Below are 22,827 nucleotides of genomic sequence, written 5' to 3' on the forward strand. Positions count from 1 at the left end.
AGGGGAAGAGCATTCTGACTGGCTAGGCTTGGATTAGACATATGCTCCTGTGGCCAGAGGAGCTGCTTTGGTAACTAATAACCCTAGAAGAAATACCTGGAATGAGTCAATGGGGTATACTTCTCAGTGGAAGGAGTTAGCCATCATCATTGTCATCATCAGGAGAAAGAGGAGGAGCAGGAGATGGAAGGGGAAGAGGAAGTTATGCTAGATAGATAAGACCAGTACATAAGCCCATCCACCCATATCCTTCATGCTCATAGAACCCCTCATTATTGCTGCAGACCCTTGAATGAAAGAACAGAAGGGATGATCACTCCCTAGCATCTTAGATAAAATATGCTTTCAACTGTTTTTCCCCTAGCAAGGAGGCCAAATGCCACAGCAAAAAAAATGTCAGCTATGGAGTTGGACAGATCCGAGTTCAAATCTCAGCCTCAAAACATGCTTGCTATGTGATCTTGGGCAACTTGCTTGAATTCCATGAGCTCTGTTTCATCATTTGCAAAGGAAGCAGCAAGACCCAACACATAATATGCGTGGAGGATTAAATGAGAAAAATATATGAAAGGCTTGGCATACATTGTCTGACACAAAGACATCAATAAACATTTGCTCAAGGCATGGATTAATTAATTTGAACTTCACAGGTCAGAGGGGACTTGGCTGACTTTGTCCTACTTCCATCACTCAGGAGCAGAATGAGTTTTTCCTTTCTCATAAAAACTGATGCTATAACTGTCCCCATTTTATAGATGAAGAAACTAAAGCTCACAAGATAAGAAACATAATCTTCTTAAATAAAATCAAGAGTACTCTGACCCAAAGGAAGGGAGGTAATATTAGAACAAGGGCCTGTTTTAAACCATGGTTAAGCTGCCAGGAATTGGCTAATTACTGTTTTCCATATATCAACAGTATGACAACACTGCCTTTCATCTGTGAGGAGAGTATACCTCCTCCAGACCTCATTTGATCTGAGACTCACCCTAGCACTCTACAAGGGGGAGACAGCCTCTATTAGGTTCTTTACAGAGGTAGCAACAAGCTGAAAGTTTTAAGTCATTCAGTCATGGTCACATAGCTATCAAAAACCACAGCCATCCCCGCTTTTGTTCTTTGAATTTTATCTGTTATTTATAAGTGACTAATACAAGATGCTTCCCAGCATATGTTTGCAGCAACCTGGGACCTGGGAAGCGATTTCCTTGACCTGAGAGCGACAGGCTGGCAAGTGGGCCGTGGTGGTAAAACTGGACTGTGTTTATGGTCATGTGTTGTGTGCGTGTGTTTGCCCCAAGGATGAGTCATCTACTCATTTGTTTGTTCCCTTTGGTTTGATGCACTCCAGTAGCTCCTGTCGGAGAAGGCAATGGCACCCCACTCTAGTACTCTTGCCTGGAAAATCCCATGGACGGAGGAGCCTGGTAGGCTACAGTCCATGGGGTCGCACAGAGTCGGACACGACTGAAGCGACTTAGCATAGCATAGCATAGCATAGCGTAGCATAGCATAGCATAGCATAGCATAGCAGCTCCTGTGTACCTGCTGTGGTCTGGGGACCTTGTAGGTGCTGGAGGCCTGGTGGCGCCCAGCAGCCCTACTCCCTGCCCTCAGAGGACTCACAGTCCAGACCCTTCTTTTCCCTGAAACCTTCGCTGCCCTCCTCTCAGCAGCAGGCTGTGTTGGCTGTTTAGAATCTACTAACTTGGGGAGCTAAATTATTTACAGATTCTTTTTTACCAGAGCATCTAAAGGCTTCAAGGCAGATTCTGTTTCTGAGGCCTGGGGTCAGAGCTCCTTTGAGAAACACTGCCCTTCTCTTATTTCTCTTTCTCCTTTGCCTCCAGCATACCACAGATTCAGAGCAGATCTCTTGCAGGAATCATTCCTAGGGGAATGTCTGAGCCCTTTTGAATATGTTCCTCTCTGTTCCCTTGAATTAAACTCACTTGTGGGCCCTGATGGGCCTGGAAGAAGAAGATGACACCTCCTAATGAGAACAGAGGGGCCCAGAGCTGGTGATTGTGTCCACTCACCCCACCCCACCCCATTCTGCTACCAGGCCCCACCCCCACTGGGGCTCCTCCTCTGGCACTCTCCCCACCCCCGCCCCACCTGCTGCAGGCTCTTCCTGCTCCCCCTGGTCCTCATGGCACCAGGTAGAGCCTCTCTGTAGGATCTTTCTTAAATGAATGTGTTCCTTTGGGTGCCCCCACTGCCCAGGACTGTGCTTCAGGGAGAGGACTGGGAAGAGAGCACAGAAGACCCGGGGCCTGGGGACACTGGACAGGGGTGGTTAGATTTTTAATTCAGGCCGAGATCAGCAGCGCTGAACTGAGGAAGTAGTGGCGGGAAGGGGTGGGGAGGATTTGGAACCTTAAGGGAACGCAATAGGGAAGAAGGTCTGCATAGAGGCACATAACTGGTTGGTGCTGGAGCTGGCCTCGGAGCACTGGGTCCTCCAGTGCTCACATGACCGTTTATTTAGTTGTCTCCCAGGCACAGACCTCATCTCAATTGCTGCTTCCCTAAGGAGGGCACCTCCACCGTACCAGCTTAGGACAGGTTCCCTGTGATAGGTTCTCACAAGGTCGTATGACCTTCACCAAACACAATCACCCCCCAAGTGAGTGCTTGAGTGCTAACCTGCCCAACACCTGCCTTCCTCCCAGAGGTCATGCTGGTCTTGTTCCCCCCCAGAAGCCCTAGTAAAACATCTGGAACATATTAGGCTCTCAAAAAATGTTTGTGGAATGACTGAAGGAATAAATGCTCGAGCTGTAGATTTCTGATCTTCTTTACAAGCTTTTGGGCTGAGATATTCATCTACCTCCGTCAAGACTTCCTGGCAAAGAGAGAGATTGACTGTATAATCATTGCAATTCACATACATTTTATCTCCAGCCAGTTTCATTTTACTCCACACAAACATACAAATAAAAAATATTTATGTGAACTTCCAGAAAGATACATGGGAAATGAAAAAGCCACTTAAAGCCAAGGTGAGGGATAGTGTATTTGCCGTCAGAAGCCAATTTAATCAGCTCCAGTCCTCCGAGGGATGAGGAAGGCAGGGACCTAGAATCTCAGAGAAAAGCCTCCTAACTCCATGCTCTGTGGCTCTGTGACCCATCTCCCTGTAGCTCCCACATCATGTGGCTGCTTCAATTTCCACCACGAAGAGTTATTGACACTTTGAATTTTTGGATTCCAATTAAATTTCAGGACTGTGCATGGGTTTTGTTCTGAACTGTTGGGAGAGCCTGAGATGGAGAGACAAGGAAACAGATGGGGAGTGAGTGAGGCAGTTATAAGAAAGCAGAGCCCCTAAAGAGGGGTAAGGAGAGAGAAACAAAGAGAGCAGAGTTGTGCTCTCAACACCAGCATTGGCCTCTTCTTGAAAATCTGCTCCTATTAATTGAAGGAGCCCAGGCTGGGAGATAGGGGACTTATTAAATGATGCTTGACTAAGTGCATTCCAGGCGCTGAGCTGGGCCCAGGAGAAACCACACAGGGTCCCTTTTTAAAAATTTATTTATTTTTTAATTGAAGGGTAATTACTTTATGAAATTTTGTGGTTTTCTGCCAAATATCAACATGAATCAGCCATAGGTATACATATGTCCCCTCCCTCTTGAACCTTCAATCATCATACCAAACTCCTTGTATTTCTGTACTAATCAAATGCATGTGTGTGTGCTAAGCTGCTTCAGTCATGTCTGACTCTGTGCCCCCCTAAGGACTCTAGCCTGCCAAACTCTTCTGTCCGTGGGATTCTATGGGCAGAAATACTGGAGTGGGTTGCTGTGCCTTCCTCCAGAAGATATTCTCAACCCAGGGATTGAACCTGTGTCTCTTACATCTTCTGCACTGGCAGGCGGATTCTTTACCACTAGCACCAGCTGGGAAGCCCAGGATCTCTCTTTTCATGTTGATAAATGTGCAGAGACAGGAGTCAGTGGAGGTCATGGGGGCCCTTTACGCTGAATAACCAGGAAAAAGCTCTTTGGAAATATACCTCTTAAACTGAGAGCTGAAAAATAAGCTGTACAGAGAAGAAAAAAAACACTTCTGACAGAAGGCACTGCAGGTGCAAAGGTCCTGAGGCAGAAATGAGCTCTGTGAGCTGGAGGGACTGGAGGGCAGAAGCGTAGGTGGAACAGAGTGAGTAGCGGTTGGTTATTGGCATCTGGCGAGGCTGGGCAGCTGGGTGGGGACAGTCGTGCTGGGGTGAGCAGGCATGGTAGAAGGTTAGACAGTAGGAATGGTGAGGAGTTTTGAGCTGAGGAGTGATATGCCCTGGTTTCAGTTTTACATACGTCACCTTGGCTGCTCTGGTGGGGTGAGGAATATGATGAGAAGGGAGGATGTGGAGGAAATGAGAGGAGGCTGCCAAGGCAGACTATTGAATAAGGATGAAGGCACTGGAGAAGCCAAGGGACCAGTTTGGAAGCTTCCGAGTTTTCCCTCTGGTCTTGTTATTGACTGGCCCTAGGATCTCATCCTCAGTTTCCCCATCTGCTAAACAAGGGCTCCTCTCGAATGTTCTCCTAGCTTTGGGTGTCTTGGAGGGTCTGTTGACTCTGTCCCTGGGAGCTTTTCCAAGGTCTGTGTCTGTTTGCTTTTTCCCTCTCAAAGCTGCAAAACCCTCACTGGAAAGAATTTTGATTTGTGGCTTAAAGATAAATCTTCTAACTTTCTAAAGCCTGTTCGTATGCTAAGCACGTGACTGCCCTGCTTCTTGGTGGGAGGTGGTGCGTGAGGGTGCTACATTATTAATAAAATACGAATACATTAAAAACATGTATCTTCATGTAACTTATGTAGGAAGCGTGATTGTCGGCAGAGCTTTTTGGCAAGTGGTTGGAAGTGCGTGTTTGCCCCTAACCTTTGAAAGCCCTCTATCAGGCTGGAGTCTTTGTTTCCAGCAAAGCCCTTGACCTCTCGTGGTTTCAGTTCTGTTTACTCTTGGCAAGTGTTTCTGGTTCAAAGGGAGAATCTTTAAAAGCTGGATTGGGAAAGTCTATAAAATCTTAACGCATCTTTGACATCAAATAGCTCTTTCAAAGCAGTGATTTGATGAAGTAAATAGGAGCGCGGCAGCACAAGCCATATGGAACGCATTTTCCATAACTGCTCCGCACTTGAATAACAAAGGAGAAAAGTTCTTGGCATGGGGAGTTTGGGATTTTAATGACCCTTAAATATTTGGCTTAGTTGCCAGATGTGTTTTACCAGGCTGAAAACCCCAAGGATAAGCCCTGCCTTTCTTTTTGGCAAAACATAAGCTAACATGATGTTGCTGTTCATGAAAAGATGTTTGTGCCTCATTGCAGAAAGCTTAATTCACCATGATTTCCTTAATTATCCACCCCCCTCCCCCACACTGGCATCACTCCCAACAGGCCTCTGAGTGTGGTTTCTGATTTGAGATGCTGAGCTGTTTGACGATGCTGCAGATACGCCTTAATTATTCGAAATTGGGATCAAAGGGTTGAAACGTTTTTCAGAGCGAGTGTGGTGCATGAGACTGGGGCGGGGCAGGGGGCTTTGGCATCCTGGCGTCAGTGGCTCTGCCCTAAGTGACCATGGAGCTGCAAAATTCACTTGATGCTTTAAGCTAAACTGGAACAGCATCGCCTTCCAGCTGTTACTATCAGGTTCTGGTATGATTATGAATGAACCTACCTCTGCTAAAAGCACAGACATACATGTTCACTACCTCTCTTAAGTTGTCATCTTGAAAGTCCTGGTTTCTCTTGATGTCCGTTTACTTCTTGGACCATCCATGTGTGGAAATGCAAAGTGGTTCTCAATTCAAGACAGCCTCAAAACTAGTTTATCCAGTTTTTGTGCACTGATCAGTGGATAGTGGATCCCTAGCAACCTTCCCCAAGGGAGATGTACATTTACAAGCTCAGAAGGAAGGGCCTTCATTGAGATTGAGCCAGGCATCCTCATTTCATAGATGAGAAAACTAAGACTCAGGGGTAGAAGTGACTTGCCCAAGGCCAGGTGACTTGTCAGTGTCAGAACCATGGTCACAGTCTCCCGAATTCATCAGCAGTTTGGCCCACAGTGACTTCTGTTTACAAAAGTAAAATGTTTCTTCATGAAGATGCTGATTGCCCGACGCAGAAGGTTTTTAAGAGTGTGCCCGTCAGGAATGGAGTAGTAGTCGTTGTGTAAGTCCCTCGGTAGTGTCTGCCTCTTTGTGACCGCGTGGACTATAGCCGGCCAGGCTCCATGGTATTCTCCAGGCAGGAATACGGGAGTGGGTAGCCATTCTCTTCTCTAGAGGATCTTCCAGATGCGGGGATTGAAGCCAGGTCTCCTGCATTGCAGGCAGATTCTTTACCATCTGAGCCACCAGGGAGGGAGGGGCAGATGAAAGGGAGCAAACCACACACCACGCTCTGAGCTAGAGATTTCCTTTGTGCAGTGTTGCTTAGTCTTCCATTAAAAAAAAAAAAATCCAAAACATTTTATGGAAAAAGAAACTGAGTTAGAGATAGTAAGTGACTGTGATGTCGCAGAGCCAGGTGTAGCTCCAGAGCCCGTGCTCTTCCCGGGATGGGACAGTCGGGCCCTGCATGTGGCCGCACAAGGTCCGCAGACCCGGAGCTGGACAGCTGGGGCTCTGCCTCTCTGCTGGACCCAGTGGATGGATCATTGCCCTTCCCGATTCCTGTCACCCTTGAGGAGACTCTGCATGCCCCTCTCAGCTTGGCAGAGCCCCAGGAATGAATCCACTTCCCATCCTTGCTCATAGACGAATATGGAAAAAGCCCAGGTCCCCCTGTAAAATTGGGAGAAGGTTCGGAGAGGCCCAGACCAAAGTAGCAGATATTGGCATATACTTAAAAAATTAAGCGCATTCTGCTCACTCACTGAATCAAAGTTGCTCTGCCTCACAGTGCTCAGAGTTGTGGGCGGGCTGGGACGGTCACCAGAAGGGACAGATGGGCCGCTGCCCCCTCCCCGCTGTCCTCTGCTTGTTTCCCTTCAGCCCCCACCCCACCCCTCACCTGGCCAGCTCCTGTAGGGGTTTCCTCCTGGCTAACCACCAACTGCCTCCCTCCCCTCCATCAGTTATATTCCTGAGATGGGCAGTGGAGAGTGTGACAATGTATCGAAGAACAAGCATCATCAAGGGGTAAAGAGATCCTACCAGGGGGATGCAGGGAGCCGAGGCTGAGAACCAGGGAGTGAGGCGAGAGAAGAAGGGTCAGGAGTGCCCGGGATGGGTCTCAGCCACCCCTGGGGAGGCTCTGGTGTTCCTGCCCCACACTGCATCCTCATCTCTGCACCCAGAGGAGCAGGAGACCGCTCAGCCCTGATGTGGGTTGTGCCGATTCCTGAATGTCGTTTCCAGGTTTCTGGCCTCAGTGCAGAGGCTGCAAGCATCGAGGACTTTCTAGCCACCTGGACCTAGAGTGGGCAAGGGGAGCCACTCTGGGGGTCTTTACTGGGTCGGCTCCCTGGCAGCGCCGACTCCCCAGCCATTGGGCGGAGTGAGCGGTATGAGGATGAGCAAGAACTGGGTTGAAACCAGGTGGCTTTGTGTACTTTCAGGCATGTTAATTAAATATGGGTATTATATACCCCAAATCTTCACAGAAAGTAGATTTATCTTACCTCATTACCAGATTTTACACACTCCACTTGGGCGAGACTGATGTTCTATATTATAAAAGAATGCTGGATTTTATGGTCCCAAACCTTCAGATATTAAGAGAGAAGCATTCAGAAATGACAATGAAGAGAAGTGAAGTGGTGCTCGTCAGCCCCTGATGAAATGCTGAAGCCGAACGGAGTTCACGTGGGCCACTAAACTCTCTGGGTGCACCACAGGCCAGAGGGTTCACTGTGAGTTCAGGTTGAACTTGACCCGGCTTCTGTCCTGTCTGTGCCCATGGGCTTCTCCACTTCTCAGATTGCCTGTGATGTTCACAGGATCTTAATGGGTGTAAGAGGTGTGTGTAGGGCTGTGTGTGTGTGTGTGTGTGTGTGTGTAGGGGTGAAGGATGTGTGCATGTAGGGGTAAGATTTGTGTGTATGTAGGGGTAAGGGCTGTATGTGTGTGTGTGTAGATAGAAGTGTCGGTGTAAAACTTAAATATGAATATTTTAACTTCTGTCAGAGGAATAGATTAAAATGTCAGATCTACTAGACTCTTAATAAAAAAACGGCAGATCTCCAACCAGTTCCTTCTCACCTGCTTCCTGTTCCCTGGAGGCAGCACTTTTCAGCTCTTAGCTGTTTCTGTATGTGTTCACCTTTACATTTCTGAAGACCACACCTGTGATGTTATTTTTCATGTGTGCCATATTAGGCATGATCTGGCTCCTGCCATGGCTCCCTGCCATGGAAGATGAGGGTTCAGCCCTCTTCTGCCTTCTCCCACCATCCCACACCCTCCCATACGCATATTCCCCTTCCCCCTCCAATTTTCCTAAAATAGTTATCGTCCATTTTGGTTCAATAAACAGTGTTTTTATGATCATGTAAATATTATTCACAGTTGAGACATGTACTGTCTTTTGATCCTATTGGCCTTCTTCTGCAGCTGTGTATTTTGTCCAGATTGTATGTGCACTTGCCTGGTCCCTATGCATCCCAGGCTGGCTGCGCCTTCCGGAAGGTGAGACTGCTGGGTCCTCTCTCCTCGGAAGGTGAGCCTGCTGGGTACTCTCTCCTCGGCTGTAGAGCCTGCCACACCCATCTCATCCTGGGACTTCCTCCCATCAGCCTGGGAGGACCTCCTCTTCTCCCCTCCATTTACTGTGCTCCATCTTCTGCTTCTTGGATCCCACCCTCCTCTCCAGTTTTGATCACTTCCTCACTGGATAGGTGACTTCCTCTCAAAGTGCATGATGATTCATTTTGAAAGACTGTGCAGGTCTCGTTGTTGTCCTCGCTCAGCTGTGTCCGACTCTTTGCGACCCCATGGACTGCAGCACACCAGGCTTCCCTGTCCTTCACTATCTCCAGGAGTTTGCTCAAATTCACATCCATTGAGTCGGTAATGCCATCCAACCATCTCATCCTCTGTCACCCCCTTCTTTTCCTGCCTCAATCTTTCCCAGCATCAGGGTCTTTTCTGATGAGTTGGCTCTTTGCATTAACTGGCCAAAATATTGGAGCTTCAGCTTCAGCATCAGTCGTTCCAATGAATGTTCATTCAAAACAAATACGATATTGTAAAGTTAAAAAATAGATAAATAAACTAATTAAAAAAATAAAGAACCGATTTCCTTTAGGATTGACTGGTTTGATCTCCTTGCCGTCCAAAGGATTCTCAAGAGTCTTCTCCAGCACCACGGTTGGAAAGCATCAATTCTTCAATGCTCAGCCTTGTGATGGTCCAACTCGTACATTTGTACACCACTACTGGAAAAACAATAGCTTTGACTATATGGACCTTTATCGGCAAAGTGATGTCTCTGCTTTTTAATACACTGTCTAGATTTGTCATAGCTTTTCTTCCAAGGAGCAAGTGTCTTTTAATTTCATGGCTACAGTCACCATCTGCAGTGATTTTGGAGCCCAAGAAAAGAAAATCTGTCACTCAGGAAGACCTATTTTCCTTCCTGAACACTAGATTGCTCATTAGCTGGGTATAGTGTCCTAGGTTGCAAGTATCTAGTTTTTTGTTCCCAGTTTTGAATTATCTTCTGGGTTCCAGTATTGCTGTTGATGACACAGATAGTAGATTTGTCTGTCACCTGCTGTTTCTTTCTGGAAACTTTCAGTATTTTCTCTCTCTCCCAGTAGTGTTGGCGTATTTCACAATGATATTCCTTTGTATTGATCTCTGTGCTGTCACTGAGATCAGCTTTCAAAGGACCCTTTCAATCTGGAAATACATGTCCTTTGGGGGCATTCTTTTGTTTCTTTGATACTTTTCTGTTTTTCTTTTCTTTCTAGAATGCCTAGCACTCAAATATTGTTTCTGTGGATTGATTGTCTAGCATTTTCTTTTTTAATTTTCCTCTTCCGGTTTTGGTTGTATTTGACAAATTTTATTTATTCTTGTTATTATTTTTTAAACAAAGTACAATTGCTATTTTATGGATGTAGTATTTTCTTATCTCTCGAAGGATATTACAACTGTGATTGTTTTTCCTTCTTGTATCTCTTTGTTCACTTATTTATTATTTGTGAGCAGAGACTTCCCTCAAATGCTTGGCGATTCTTGGTTGTCTACACTTGTTTGAGGGAAAGGTCAGATGACTGGTCAGGAAGATAAATGTGGAGGGGCCAGGTGTGTCAGCTGGGGCGTGGCTGTCTAGACATGGAGCTTTGACCTGGAAATGCCTTTGTTTCTCCCCGTGTCCTACCCCCTACCCCCTGTCACTCATTCCCCAGGAGCCCAAATGTCAGTGCTATGGGTCTCATCTCTTAGACTGGTCGCTTTGCTCAGGGAAGAATTTTCCCCTGGGGAGTCAGGCTGGGCTGGGTGGTCCTGATCTCCCTGGTCTGGATGTCAGCTTCTCATTCTTCCTGTTTTCAGTGTGGGCCTGTCCTCATCCCTAAGTTGTTCCTGTCGACTAAGTCCTGAGGCCCTGTGGCTCACTATCTCCAGTAAGCAGTACTAGCAGAGTCTTCAGCTGGACGGTGGAGAGGGAAACCACCTGACTGCATGGGGAGGGGGCTGGGGCCATGGCCGCCCCTCGTACACATTTTCAATGAATTGTCTTATTTTATTCTCATCTGCACACTCCATCTTTAGAACTTCCCTGTGATTCCTACTCTTGAGACTCTTGAGGGTTCTGTGGTCTCATCAGATGTAGCTGCTGATAACATGCTTCCTCAAATTCTCATGATCTCACCTGCCTCCTGGATCCTTGGCCACTTGCCGGAACTCAGTTATGGTGGCAATGACCTTTGCCACATTGGTCCTGGGCATCTGGCTGCCAGAGGCTGACCAGCTGTGTCTCCTCCCTTCTCCTATTTCTTCCCCACTTAAAAGGGGTTCTGGTATCCCCAGCCAGCCCCAGAAGGGACACAGCCAGGAGAAAGAAATGGGCTTCAACACATACAAAATACACCAACTTCTTCCTGAATTCATCGGCTGGCTTGTCTGAGAACAAAATAAATGAATCCACCGCAGAACGTCAAGTGGCTGGGAACTGGAGGAGGCCTGCTGGCGTGTGCAGACTTGTCTCTGGGTCCATCCTTCTTCCAGATTTGTGAAAAACCTTCTCATCGTCATTCTTTCACCTGACATCATCGTGGACATTGGAGACTTAAGGATGATTGATTTCTTTTTATTTTGCAAGAAATCTTAAGAAAACTTGGAGGAGCCGGAGAGAAAATGTTCTGGGCATCACTCTTGTTTTTGAGAGTAGCTGGGAGCACGTGGTCTGGTGTGTGTGTGCTCAGTCATGTCCCGACTCTTTTGCGACCCTTAGACTGTAGCCCACCAGGCTCCTCTGTTCATGGAATTTTCCAGGCAAGAATACTGGAGTGGGCTGCCATTTCCTCCTCCAGGGACTCTTTTTAACCCAGAAATTGAACTCTCATCTCTTGGGTTTCCTGCGTTGGCAGACAGATTCTTTACCACTGCACCATCTGGGAGAGTCCCTGAACTACATTTTCAGGTCTCACTGTGACAGCCTGTATCCCCTGTAGGCACCTCCTCCTCCCCCTCTTGCTTTCCCACTAGGTGTGCTGAAGGGCCAACACTTTATCTTGCTTATCTCATAGCTGCAGCAATCAGAAGGATGCTCGGGGTGGTTTTGGTGTCAAAAATACCCATGGGATTGGAGACTGGAAGTCCCTCAGTCATTCCGTTGAGGTCTTGCATAGCTGGGGGCACTGACCTTTGAAGCAGGTAGTGCAGTGGGTCTGTGGGAACAGATGGGGCTCACACATCTGATATAGGCCATCCAGCTGCAAATAGGCCTTGGCTGCCAGGAGGAGAGATTCCATTGTTTTCTTCTCAAAGATGGTGCAGCATCTATGGAATGAATGAAAACAACTTCAGACATTGCTTCCAGCCCAGAAAAAATTCTTCCTTCTGAACCTTGCATCTTTGGCAACATCTGTTTGCCTTGGCAAGATCCACTTGGTATGCTGGCCCTTCTGGCTGTGCTGTCAGTCCTGGGAACAGCATCTTTATCTCCTCCCAGAGTCGAGTCTGTGTCTTACATGCATAAACCAGACACATGTCAGTCCTGAGTGAGTTGGCCTTGCCATTCAACCCAGACCATTTTTTAGCTTCAAAAACAAATGTATGTAAATTGTGAAATGTAATAATAAACATCTGTGAATACAAAATTTGATGCAAAAAAAATTGTGCAAGGCCAACAACACTGAAGCTCGGCCTGCCTCTCACAAACATAAGCACTTGGCTGGGTCTTACGTGTGTCATTCTGCTGCCTTTCTTTAGATGGTTACCATACATGTATATACTCCTGAACAATATATTACCATGGTTTATTTTTTGGTTTAAGTCTATAAAAATTCTATCACACGGTTAGATATTCTTATGCACCTTGCTTTTTCTCTCTTGCCATTAGATTTGTGTACAGCTCCTTTGTTAATTTTCACTGCTGTTTTCTAGCCCCTCGTGGAACCATGCCACAATTTATTTCTCCATTTTCCTTCTAATGAATGTGGTGTTTCTCATCTTTTCTAGAAAAACAAGTGCTCTAAACAATCTTGTAACCATATCTGGGTGCACATGCAATATATACCTAAGAATAAAATTACCAGGCCATATGTAAAACACAAACTAAACTGTACTAGCTGATGCCAAATTGCTTTCTAAAGTGTTTGAGTCAAATCTTATACACTATTAGAGAGAGGATTAAGTCCCATTAATGTATATCTTCTCTGGCACTTTATATTGTCAGATTCTTTAATTGGGTGTGAAAATACTTTCCATCTTGTTTTCAACTTAAATTTTCTTGATTACATAATGAGGTATCTTTTCAAAAGTTCATTAGCCATTCTAGTTCCCTTTTTTGAGAATACCCATTCAAGTCTTTTCCATAATTTTAAGTTGGATGGGGTGTCTCTCATTGATTTTTTAGGACTTAAATATATCAATATATTCTGGATTCTAATTATTTGACCTCATATATATCTGGCAGATGTCTTTCCCTGTTTGAGCTATCGTCTTACTTTCTTTCAAGTGTCTTTTGATACCTGAAGTTTTTAATTTTAGTGTAGTTTAAAGTGATCAGTCTATTTTTTTTTCTTGAATGGTTTATTTTACATGTGGATAATCAATTCAGCTGTCCCAGCACCAATGAAATAGTCCTACTTTTGTCTACTTACTTGAAAAATCAGCTTCTTAAAAAAGTTATGTGTATATATAATGGATCTATTTTTCGACCTTCTGTTTTGCTCCTTTAGTCAATTTGTTAACCACTGCACCAATACCACCTTATCCATTTAATAATTCTTGGTGACTGATGGGGCAGTTTCCCCTCCCTTTGGCTTCTGTGGTATTTTGACTATTTTTGTTCCTGTTTGCCTATTTAAAAACTTATTAGAATATGCATAAAATATGACCTAAAAGTGGATGTCCTCACATACCCTGTTAACAAAGCTGATTTCCCAAACTCTTTCATATTTTTGAAAACTGTTTCAGTCAAGTTCAGGTAAAGTCCATTCCAAGAATTTATCATGGTCAGGACTTTGCTGTTACATTACCTTAGTGTCATTTAAGCTGTTGCCTCTGTTGCATGTATTTCTTGTAAATAGAGAAGAGATTTGATCAGATTCAAGTTCATTTTGGGGAGGGGGAGAGGCCAGACTACTTGATAGGTTTTAGTAAGTATGCACTTCCAGCAGGGGATGTAGAGTATTTAATTGTTTCTCTCTTGTGCTAATAGTGACCATGGATCATCATGCCTTAAACCCATTAGTTCACTAGGGATTACAAAATGGCAGCATTCTAATTCTATCATTCTTTCCTACTTATCAGGCTGGAATTATTTTATAGAGATAATTTCCTCCAACTGTTAATTACTTGGAGGTACATTTTACGAAGAAAAATAGGACAAGTTGAACTAGAATCAGTTATCCACACTGAACAATGTCAATTGATTCCTTCTTTACCAATTTTTGGAATGGCTTCCTCCAAAGGTAACAAATACATTTTTAAAAGTATTACAAGTTCTTGGGTTAGAAACTATCACAACATTGTTAATCTACTATACCCAAATACAAAATAAAAAGTTTTAAAAAATAAATTCTTGGGTTAAATCTTTGTGCTTTAGTTCCTTATAGTTATTATTCTCACTGATGTCCAAATTGCCCCATCTATGGCCATGGGGGCTGCTTCAAGCTGGATCCTGCAATTTGTTTTTTACCTAACCCAGTAGTTTTGTTTGCTTTTCTGAAATCAGAAATTACAAAATATTCCAGGCTCATCTTGGTCATTTTCAACTCCAGACCTAGAATTAGCCATTTGTCCAAAAGTCCTGGTTCATATTAGTGCAAAATGCTATTCAGAAAAACTAGTCTCTGCATTAGGAGGCTTTATTGCTAGTAACTTAGTCATTGTTTCTGGACTGTTAGAGTGGACAGAGATAAGGAATATGCACTTATATAACATACAGACAGACAGACAGACATGTGCATGAACCATACAACATGGGTTCTCAGGTTGGTGATTGCATGGTCTTTGTTTAACTTTATCAATCTTACCTCTATAAGATTTCCCCTCTGTGGCATTAATATCATTTTGAGTTCTCACCAAGTGTATGGAAGTATTTTTTTCAGAAAAATTTTGGGTAAGAGTTGCTATCTCCATGTAGTTTTAATTTACATTTGTCTTCTTTTCAGCAAGTTGAAAATTATGTGAGTTTTGAGGTAGGTGTGTATGTGCTTATTCATTTATTTATAAATCAACTTGTCAAGTTGCACTAAAAACCTTGTTGGGAATCTCTATTAGAATCGCATAGAATCTATAGGCCAGTTCTTCTGAACTTGATATTTTTATGATATTGAATTTTTCTGCCCATGAACTCCATCTATTTCTTTATGTGTTTAGGTCTTCTTCAATGTCTTTCAATAAATCTTTTTAATCTCTTCCACAAAGGTCTTGAGTATCTTTTGTCAGAGGTGCCTAAGTCCTTTATGCATTTTGTTGCTATTATAAATGGAATCTTATAAAATTTCATTTATATGTACTTGATAGTAGAGTAAATGTAATTTTTTTTTGTCTATTGCTCTTAGGTCTAATGATTTTGATAGTTTTCTTAGTTTTCTATTAATTCTAATAATTATAGATTCTTTCGGGTTTTCTGTGAAGATCATCATCTAGGGATACTGATGACTTTGTTTTTCTATTCCAGTCTTTCTGTGTTTGACTTATTTTTCGTGTCTTGTCTGCTGCTGAATTTCTTCAGGATGACATCGGATCCTATAAAAATCTTAGGTTATCTGTTTTGAGCATTGTCAGGGGTGGTGCTTGTGGTAAAGTACCTGCCTGCCAGTGCAGGAGACATAAGAGATGCAGGTTCAATCCCTGAATCGGAAAAATCCCCTGGAGAAGGAGGGCATGGCAACCCACTCCAGTATTCTCGCCTGGAGAATCCTTTGGACAGAGGAGCCTGGCGGGCTGCAGTCCATAGTGTGGCAAAGAGTTAGGCATGACTGAAGCGACTTAGCATGCACCTACTCGCATGCTAGGCACTGTCGGGTGTCCCTCATCTGGCCAGAGAGAAAAACGTGACAGGCTTTCCTCTCCTCCCCTTGCCCACACCCAGTCTCTGTTAGTCATCTTCTGCACAGTGAGATGTCAGCCAGAGGTTTGCCAGTTGACTTGTGACAGTGGAGCCTCCCACAGCTTTGCTTAGTCAGCCTGGCAGAGGGTGATGTGTTTTCTTAGACCTCACATCATTGCGAGCAGGATGGGCTGGACTGAGACCCCAGAGAATCAGGAAAACCCTGGGATAAGGATCCCTGAATGAGAGCTAGGTCACATGGGTGGGGTGAGCCTGAGAAGCAGAGAGCTTTGTGTCCTGAAGGTCCCAGGGGTCAGATGTGAGAAGCCATTCCCTTGGCATCAAGACACAGGAGGAAGTAGACCATAAGGCAAAGCATAAGTATTGGGAGACCAGTAGGCTCTAGACCACAATGAGGAGCAGGAACAAGAGCCCGGATCCAGACTCTGTTACCTGGATATTATTTCATCAACCTTAGGTCTTGTGAGTACTTGTGGGTCAGTGTGGTTAGACTCAAGTTCAGCGCTGTGAGGACTGAATGCGATTATACATGCAAAGCCCCAGCTCATATCCTGGCATGCAATAGGGACTTAATCGACAGCAGTTCTTGGCAGGTGGAGCATTTCTGTAGACATTAAGTGCTGTATCTGCCAAGTGCTGCTGTCGATTGAACCCCTGTTGCATGCCAAGACACCAGCTAGGGGCTCTGCTGTCTGTTAGCTGTGGGCTCTCCTGCCAACTGGGTCATCCCCCCATGTGCCATGGCCCCGGTGTGTTCACCGCAGGCCCATCATAGCACCCATTCTAGCAAACGGTCCTCTGGAGCACACTCGTGTTTGCCTGGTCTGCACATTCTCAGCATGGTATCCTGCCTTTGATACTTGGCTTGTGGACATGTTCCAGAGTCCTTGTCTGGTTTCTGGGCAGGGCTCAGGCTGAAATCCTGGTGGACAGATTCGTCTCCGGCCCCCATGGGGTTTGGGGGAATCTGTGTATCCTTGGCACGTTGTTTCAGTGATAGGCTTATTTAATATAGACTGGTTTTTATCTTAATCACCCAGAGAATAAATGAGCAATGCAAATGCCTAGGACTCAGCTCATCCAGGCCACAAAGAATCATGGTGGCTCTAGATTGGAGTCTGCTGTTTGCCATACGACTGACCTGAAACAAGTCTTTTCTGGTTGTGGCCCTCGGCTCTCTCAGCTCAACTGTCCGGTGTTCTCTGACCAGACGCTGGATGTCGCCTCCATGGATTCTCTCCTCAGGCCATGCTCCTGACTCCAGGCAGTATCTTTCTGCAGTAAAGCTCAGCTGGGGGAGGTGGTGGAAAATTCACTGCTCTCATATACCTTGCACTATTATCATGACCAATCTCCTTTCACACATTTTATTCTTCGCTTTATGATGGCTATTAAAGACTGTTGGGAGCTCTCTCAGTTCCTTGAGGAATATTTATGCATTTTATAGGACTCTCGTGAAGGAGAGGCACCCTTATTAGGAGCAGGCAGGCAGAGTCTGTCCTGAGGGGCATTCGGTGGCCTCCTTGCCCAGAGGATCGTGGTACCGAGGCTCCCTGTTCAACTCACTGGTTTATGTACCTATCTGAACTGTTTTCTTTGTTCACAGGTGGTGGAGGATTAAGGGATCTCTGAGAATTTCAGACAGCACGGAGAGACTGCATTTTCGCTGAGATCTTGCTACTGTTTGCACTGTTATCTGCTTGGGTGGGAAGGGTGGGAAGAAAGGGGCCTGCACGAGCTGTTCTGATTTTGCAGCCTCTCCCCCCACGCCTGACTTCACTTGTCCACTAACGAGCTGGCACCTGGCCAGCAGCCTGGGTTTACTCCTGCTGTGTCCCAAACGACTTTAGTCCCCATGCCCTGTTTCACCGCTCTGCCTTCCTAGCATCGGAGAAGGCAATGGCACCCCACTCCAGTACTCTTGCCTGGAAAATCCCATGGACGGAGGAGCCTGATAGGCTGCAGTCCATGGGGTCGCACAGAGTCAGACACGAATGAAGCGACTTAGCAGCAGCAGCAGCTTCCTAGCATATCCTGTATCTCATGGGACTGGAGGCAATCTCCAGCTTTTTTTTCCTCCTTTGAGTGTTTTCAGTTCATAGCACAACCAAGTGGAAAGTAGAGAGGTTTTCTGTGTACCCCCTGCCTTGATACACGTGCAACCTCCCCACTGTCAGCATCCCCAACAGAGTGGTCCATTTGTTAACCATCGATGAACCTGCTTTGACACACTATCCCCCGAAGTCCAGTTTCCATTACAGTTTGCTCTTGGTGTTGTATATTCTGTGGATTTTGACAACTGTGTAATGACATGTATCCACCCTTTCAGTAAGAGACAGAATCATTTTACTGCCCTAAATCTCCTCTGTGCTCTGCCTGTTCATCTTTCCCTTCCTATTCAACCCATTACAACCACTGATCTTTCTAGTGTCTCCATAGTTTTGTCTTTTCCAGAATGTCATGTAGTTGGAATCAGAATCTCTAGTCTTTTCATGTTGACTTCCTTTACTTGGCAGTATGCATTTAAGGTTCCTTGGCAATATGCATTTCCATGGTTTGATCGCTCATTTCTCTATTCTCCACTAAATCTATTTCATCATCTGGATGTACCACGGCTTGTTGATCCATTCACCTACTAAAGGATGTCTTGGTTGCATCCACATTTTGTCAGTTGTGAATCAAACTGCCATAAGTATCCATGTGCAGGTTTTTGTGTAGACATGCTTTTCAACTCCTTGGGTAAATACCAAGGAGCACGACTGCTGGCTTGTGTGGTAAGAATATATTTATTTTTGTTAAAAACTGCCAGACTGTCTTTCAGAGTGGTCCAGCCCTGTTTTTTCTTTTTTTTTTTTTTAGTTGGGGGCTAATTACTTTACAATATTGTAATAGTTTTTGCCATACATTGACATGAATCAGCCATGGATTTACATGTGTTCCCCTTCCTGGACCCCCCAGCCACCTCCCTCCCCATCCCATCCCTCTGGGTCATCCCATTGCCCTGGCCCTGAGCCCTTGTCTCATGCATCGAACATGGAATGGTGTTCTGTTTCACATATGATAATATACATGTTTCAATGCTATTCTCCCAGAACGTCCCACCCTCACCTTCTCCCTCAGAGTCCATAAAATTGTTCTGTGCATCTGTGTCTCTTATTCTGTCTCGCATATGGGGTTATCGTTACCATCTTTCAAATTCCATATATATGCATTAGTATACTGTATTGTTGTTTTTCTTTCTGGCTTACTTCACTCTGTATAATGGGCTCCAGTTTCATCCATCTCAGTAGAACCGATTCAAATGTATTTTTTTTAATGGCTGAGTAATATTCCATTGTGTATATGTACCACAGCTTCCTTATCCATTCGTCTGCTGATGGACATCTAGGTTGCCTCCATGTCCCGGCCATTGTAAACAGTGTCCAGCCCTGTTTTAAGTCATATCTAGCCCTCCTGGGAAGTGGGTTATCCAAACCTGAGGGATTTTGAGGACCACTCCCTTTTTCTCTCTCCCACCACCCACACTGTCCAAGTTCTGTTAATTCCCTCTCTTCAATGTATGTCCAAAAGGCCTCATCTTTTCTAGAGGGACTACTGCAAGGGTCTTCTCACTGTGTGTGTCCATGCTTCCTGCAGCCATGGGGAGGAATGAATGATGCCCATGGCTGTTCCCATGGTGATCAGAGGCGGGATAAAGGATAAATGACTACCATGAACTCTGTAATCTAGCCTTCACTTTTCAAAGTGTGATCCCAGACCACCTGCAGCAGAGATTAGGGATGGTTTAGACAGGTGGAGTCCCAGTTGCTCCACAGATGGAATGAATCAGACCCTCAGGAAGTGGCCCCAGGACTTTATGTGCATCACTCCTTACTTCATTCCCTCGAAGCTGATTCTGAGCCTCACTGTGTTTTGAGAACTGCTGACTCATGTGCTGGGTCTGCCTCTCACCAGTCCCTGGACCTAGAAAAGGACATGTCTCAGGGCCCCAGAATTCCCCTCCAGCCCGAGGGGGTCTCCTTGGACTGGGGTTCTTCTGCCCTTCTCCCCAGCAAGCCTCCCTCCTCCCACCCTCCTTTTCACCACTTGGACCTGCTGTCTTCCTCCATTTCTCTGTGCCTTTTCCTCTATCTCATTTTAATTGATTCCGAAGTGTTAAGGCACTTAGTATGAATTTGTGTTTCGCTGAAATCAATCTCTTTCTGCAAGCTTGCTTCCCCCTTCTTTCAAGTCAGCTAAATCTTGCCTCCCCAAAATTAAATGGCTCCAGGCGGAACCAGCCTTGAGTTGATTACCTAATGCCATGACAGCTCCAGAGCCGCTGATCTGGCCTGACCTAATTTGACCCAGCAATGCCACCCGGTCACAAGCAGAGTCCACATTGGGCTGTGCCCTGTGTGTTACCCAGGGGATGGCAGGGAGGAGAGAGATGCTTGGCGGGGAGGCGGAACCTGTCTACATGGTAGTGGGAATGTGTTGGGGAGGGGATGGTCCTGGCCTCTGAAATTTGGGGTGACCCCAAAGAAGATAAGCAAATGCTTTCCTTCGTCAATGACTATTAAAGCTCCTTGTCCTCACTGTGAGCCTGGAAACCTGGGGTCCCTGCATTGTGAGAAGCCAGAAGGTGTCCTGGAAGCAGATTGGGTGTCTTTGGGTGACTGTGTGACTGTGAACCTATTTCTTCATCCCAGAGCAGTGACTATCCTGTTAGGTTCCCACCAGAGGATGGATTTGCTGTTATTATCAAGGCTCCAATGGACAGGTGTTAGCCCGCTCATTGTCCAGGTGGTGAAGCTGACAGTCGGTGTCCCCCAGTGGCTCATCTGAAGTCACATATCTGTTCTGCACAGTAAGTGGCAGAGCAGGACTCGAGCCCAGCACTGCCCGCTGATGTCCTTGGCCCTCCCCTTGCACCAGGCCTTCCTGAAGTGCCCTGCTTGGAGCCCAGGAGACAGGGGTCCTGGTGGGCTGGGGTCTTCACTCTCTGACTTCCCACTTTCCATGAAGGATGGATGTGGCTTCCTCTGGGGCTCCTGCTCACTCATCATGGTTTGAGCCCTTCCTTCTTTGAGTCTGAGAAAGTTCACACTGGCAAAGGGGGCCCCTGCCACACCCCTGTGGATGCCCGCAGGCTGCTGGGCCGAGAGTAGAGGCCTATCTGTGTGAACATTAGTCATCACAAGAGACAGATCAAAGGGTGAGGTTTGAGTGTGCTTAGTAACAATGTCTTGAGTGGTCTTGACCACCAGGGACTGGGTTTCAGTCCAGAATCTCACTCCCATGCCATCTTTCACCTTGGTTCCCTCAACTTTCAAATAGGAGAGAATTATCACCTGTCTACCCCCACTCTGGTCCAATGCGGTTGTCATAAAGAATGGACAAGTTAACAGATGTGAATGTCCTTAGCACATTCCTTGGCACACAGTAAGTGCTCAGAAATGTTTTTTGTATTTGTACCTATGAAAGTGTGAAAGTGTTAGTTGCTCAGTCGTGTCTGACTCTTTGCGACCCCATGGACTGTAGCCTGCCACACTCCTCTGTCCATGGGATTCTCCAGGCAAGCATATTGGAGTGGGTTGCCATTTCCTTCTCCAGGGGATCTTTCTGACCCAGTGATCGAACCCCAGGTCTCCCACATTGCAGGCAGATTCTTTACTATTTGAGCTACCCATGGAGATACAATAAAAATCTGTTAAAAAAGAAAACCTTAAAATATTAAAATATCGGTGAACATAGACAGGACAGATTTTCGTGAGTCTGCCTGCCAAGGGCATGCCTTTGGCCCTATAGTCCGTGGGACAGGATGCGATTCCACATCATAAAGATACCTGTCTTAGTTAAAAAAAATATACAGAGGGTGATTAGGGGCTGCGCTGATTACATCCACATGAGAAAGTGCAGACTCTGTTGATGACGTCAGCAGTTCTTCCTGGTTGCACATCACCCCAGGGTGTCTCCCATTATCTCCAGAAGGGTCAGGAACCACTCAAGATGTTATTAATTTTAATCCATTCTAATTAAATATATAAATGGGCCATGTACCACTTTGTGGAAGGAGAAAAGGGGGGACACAATATCTTAAAATCAAATCTGTAATTCTCTAGCGCTGGTGGCTGATGTCTTGAGGGCTGAGAATGACGTTTTTTTTTTTCTTCCTGCTTTTCTTTCTTGCTCCTCCTCTCTTCTCTCATTATGTGCCCTGCTGGGTGCTCTGACTGGTACGGGCAAAGAATGGTGCTGTCTGGAGAGTCAGCTGGGCCATAGGATAGGCGAGGCTGGTGGGTTGGGGGTGTGAGGGGGCGGGTCCTGAGCCCTGGGTTCTTGTCTTGTTTGCCTCTCAGTGCTAAATCCGCTCTGGCTGAGTCTCTAACGGGGCTCATCATCCCATTTTTTCTGTCTCAAAGGGACAAAGTGAGCTTCAAGGCAGCGGTGAATGGGCCAGTGCACAGGAGGTCTGCCTGCATTCCTCAACCACGTTTATTAAGCACCATCTTGTGCCAGGCTCTGGGCCACACTTGGGAGAACAGCCATGAGGAAAAGAGGGGGGCTCCGTGCTCTGGTGCAGCTCATAGCAGAAAGGGGTCAATTGGGCTCTGGGTACCGCATGGGAGCTGTGGCCCTCAAGGGAGAGCTGCTGCTGTTGCCTTGACACCGGGACACTCCTGACCTCTCAGAGACTGTTTCTGGGGTCAGTGAGGACATGGTCCCTGCCCACTGTGAGGACTGAAGGGGGAGGGACTATCCCCAGACTCCAGCCTTTCCCTACAGCAGTTCCAGAGGAGATGATGTGCTCAGCCTGTATCTCTGTCTCTCATTGCTACGGGATGGGTTAGAGACAGAGGAAGGCTCCCAGCTCAGCATGGGGTGGGGTGGGGGGTGGGAAGAGCCTGCCCATTGGCCCGACTCTGAATGAGGAGAAAGGTGTGCAGGGAGGGGGAGGTGCTCAGTCACATGGAGAGGACCAGGCGGCTGGGGAGAGGATGTGCCCTGGATGCTGAGAGCTTTCCATATGACCCTGCACATCACATCTTTTGGGGCTCCCTGCAAACTGTCTTCCCCACAGTGAAGCCTGGGGTGGACCAGTGGGATTTTGGGGGTAAGGGGAGTAAGGAAG

General features: G+C 46.1%; 1 long non-coding RNA gene across 2 annotated transcripts in view; it reads left to right on the forward strand.

Annotated features, from left to right (window-relative positions):
• LOC145514710 (uncharacterized) overlaps window positions 1-22,827 on the forward strand; it is a 603,149-nt gene that overhangs the window by 226,196 nt on the left and 354,126 nt on the right. The window contains exon 5 of one of the 2 annotated variants that reach the window (XR_014060309.1): window positions 17,320-21,418. The exons of the other annotated variant lie outside the window; for it this stretch is intronic. This is a non-coding gene — a long non-coding RNA (uncharacterized LOC145514710). Of the gene's footprint in view, window positions 1-17,319; window positions 21,419-22,827 lie in introns of those variants that run through there. 2 annotated transcript variants of the gene reach the window in all.

The sequence above is a fragment of the Giraffa tippelskirchi genome, chromosome 7 (genome assembly GCF_054371585.1).
Source record: "Giraffa tippelskirchi isolate mGirTip1 chromosome 7, T2T-mGirTip1v1.2.pri, whole genome shotgun sequence".
Taxonomy (NCBI): domain Eukaryota; kingdom Metazoa; phylum Chordata; class Mammalia; order Artiodactyla; family Giraffidae; genus Giraffa; species Giraffa tippelskirchi.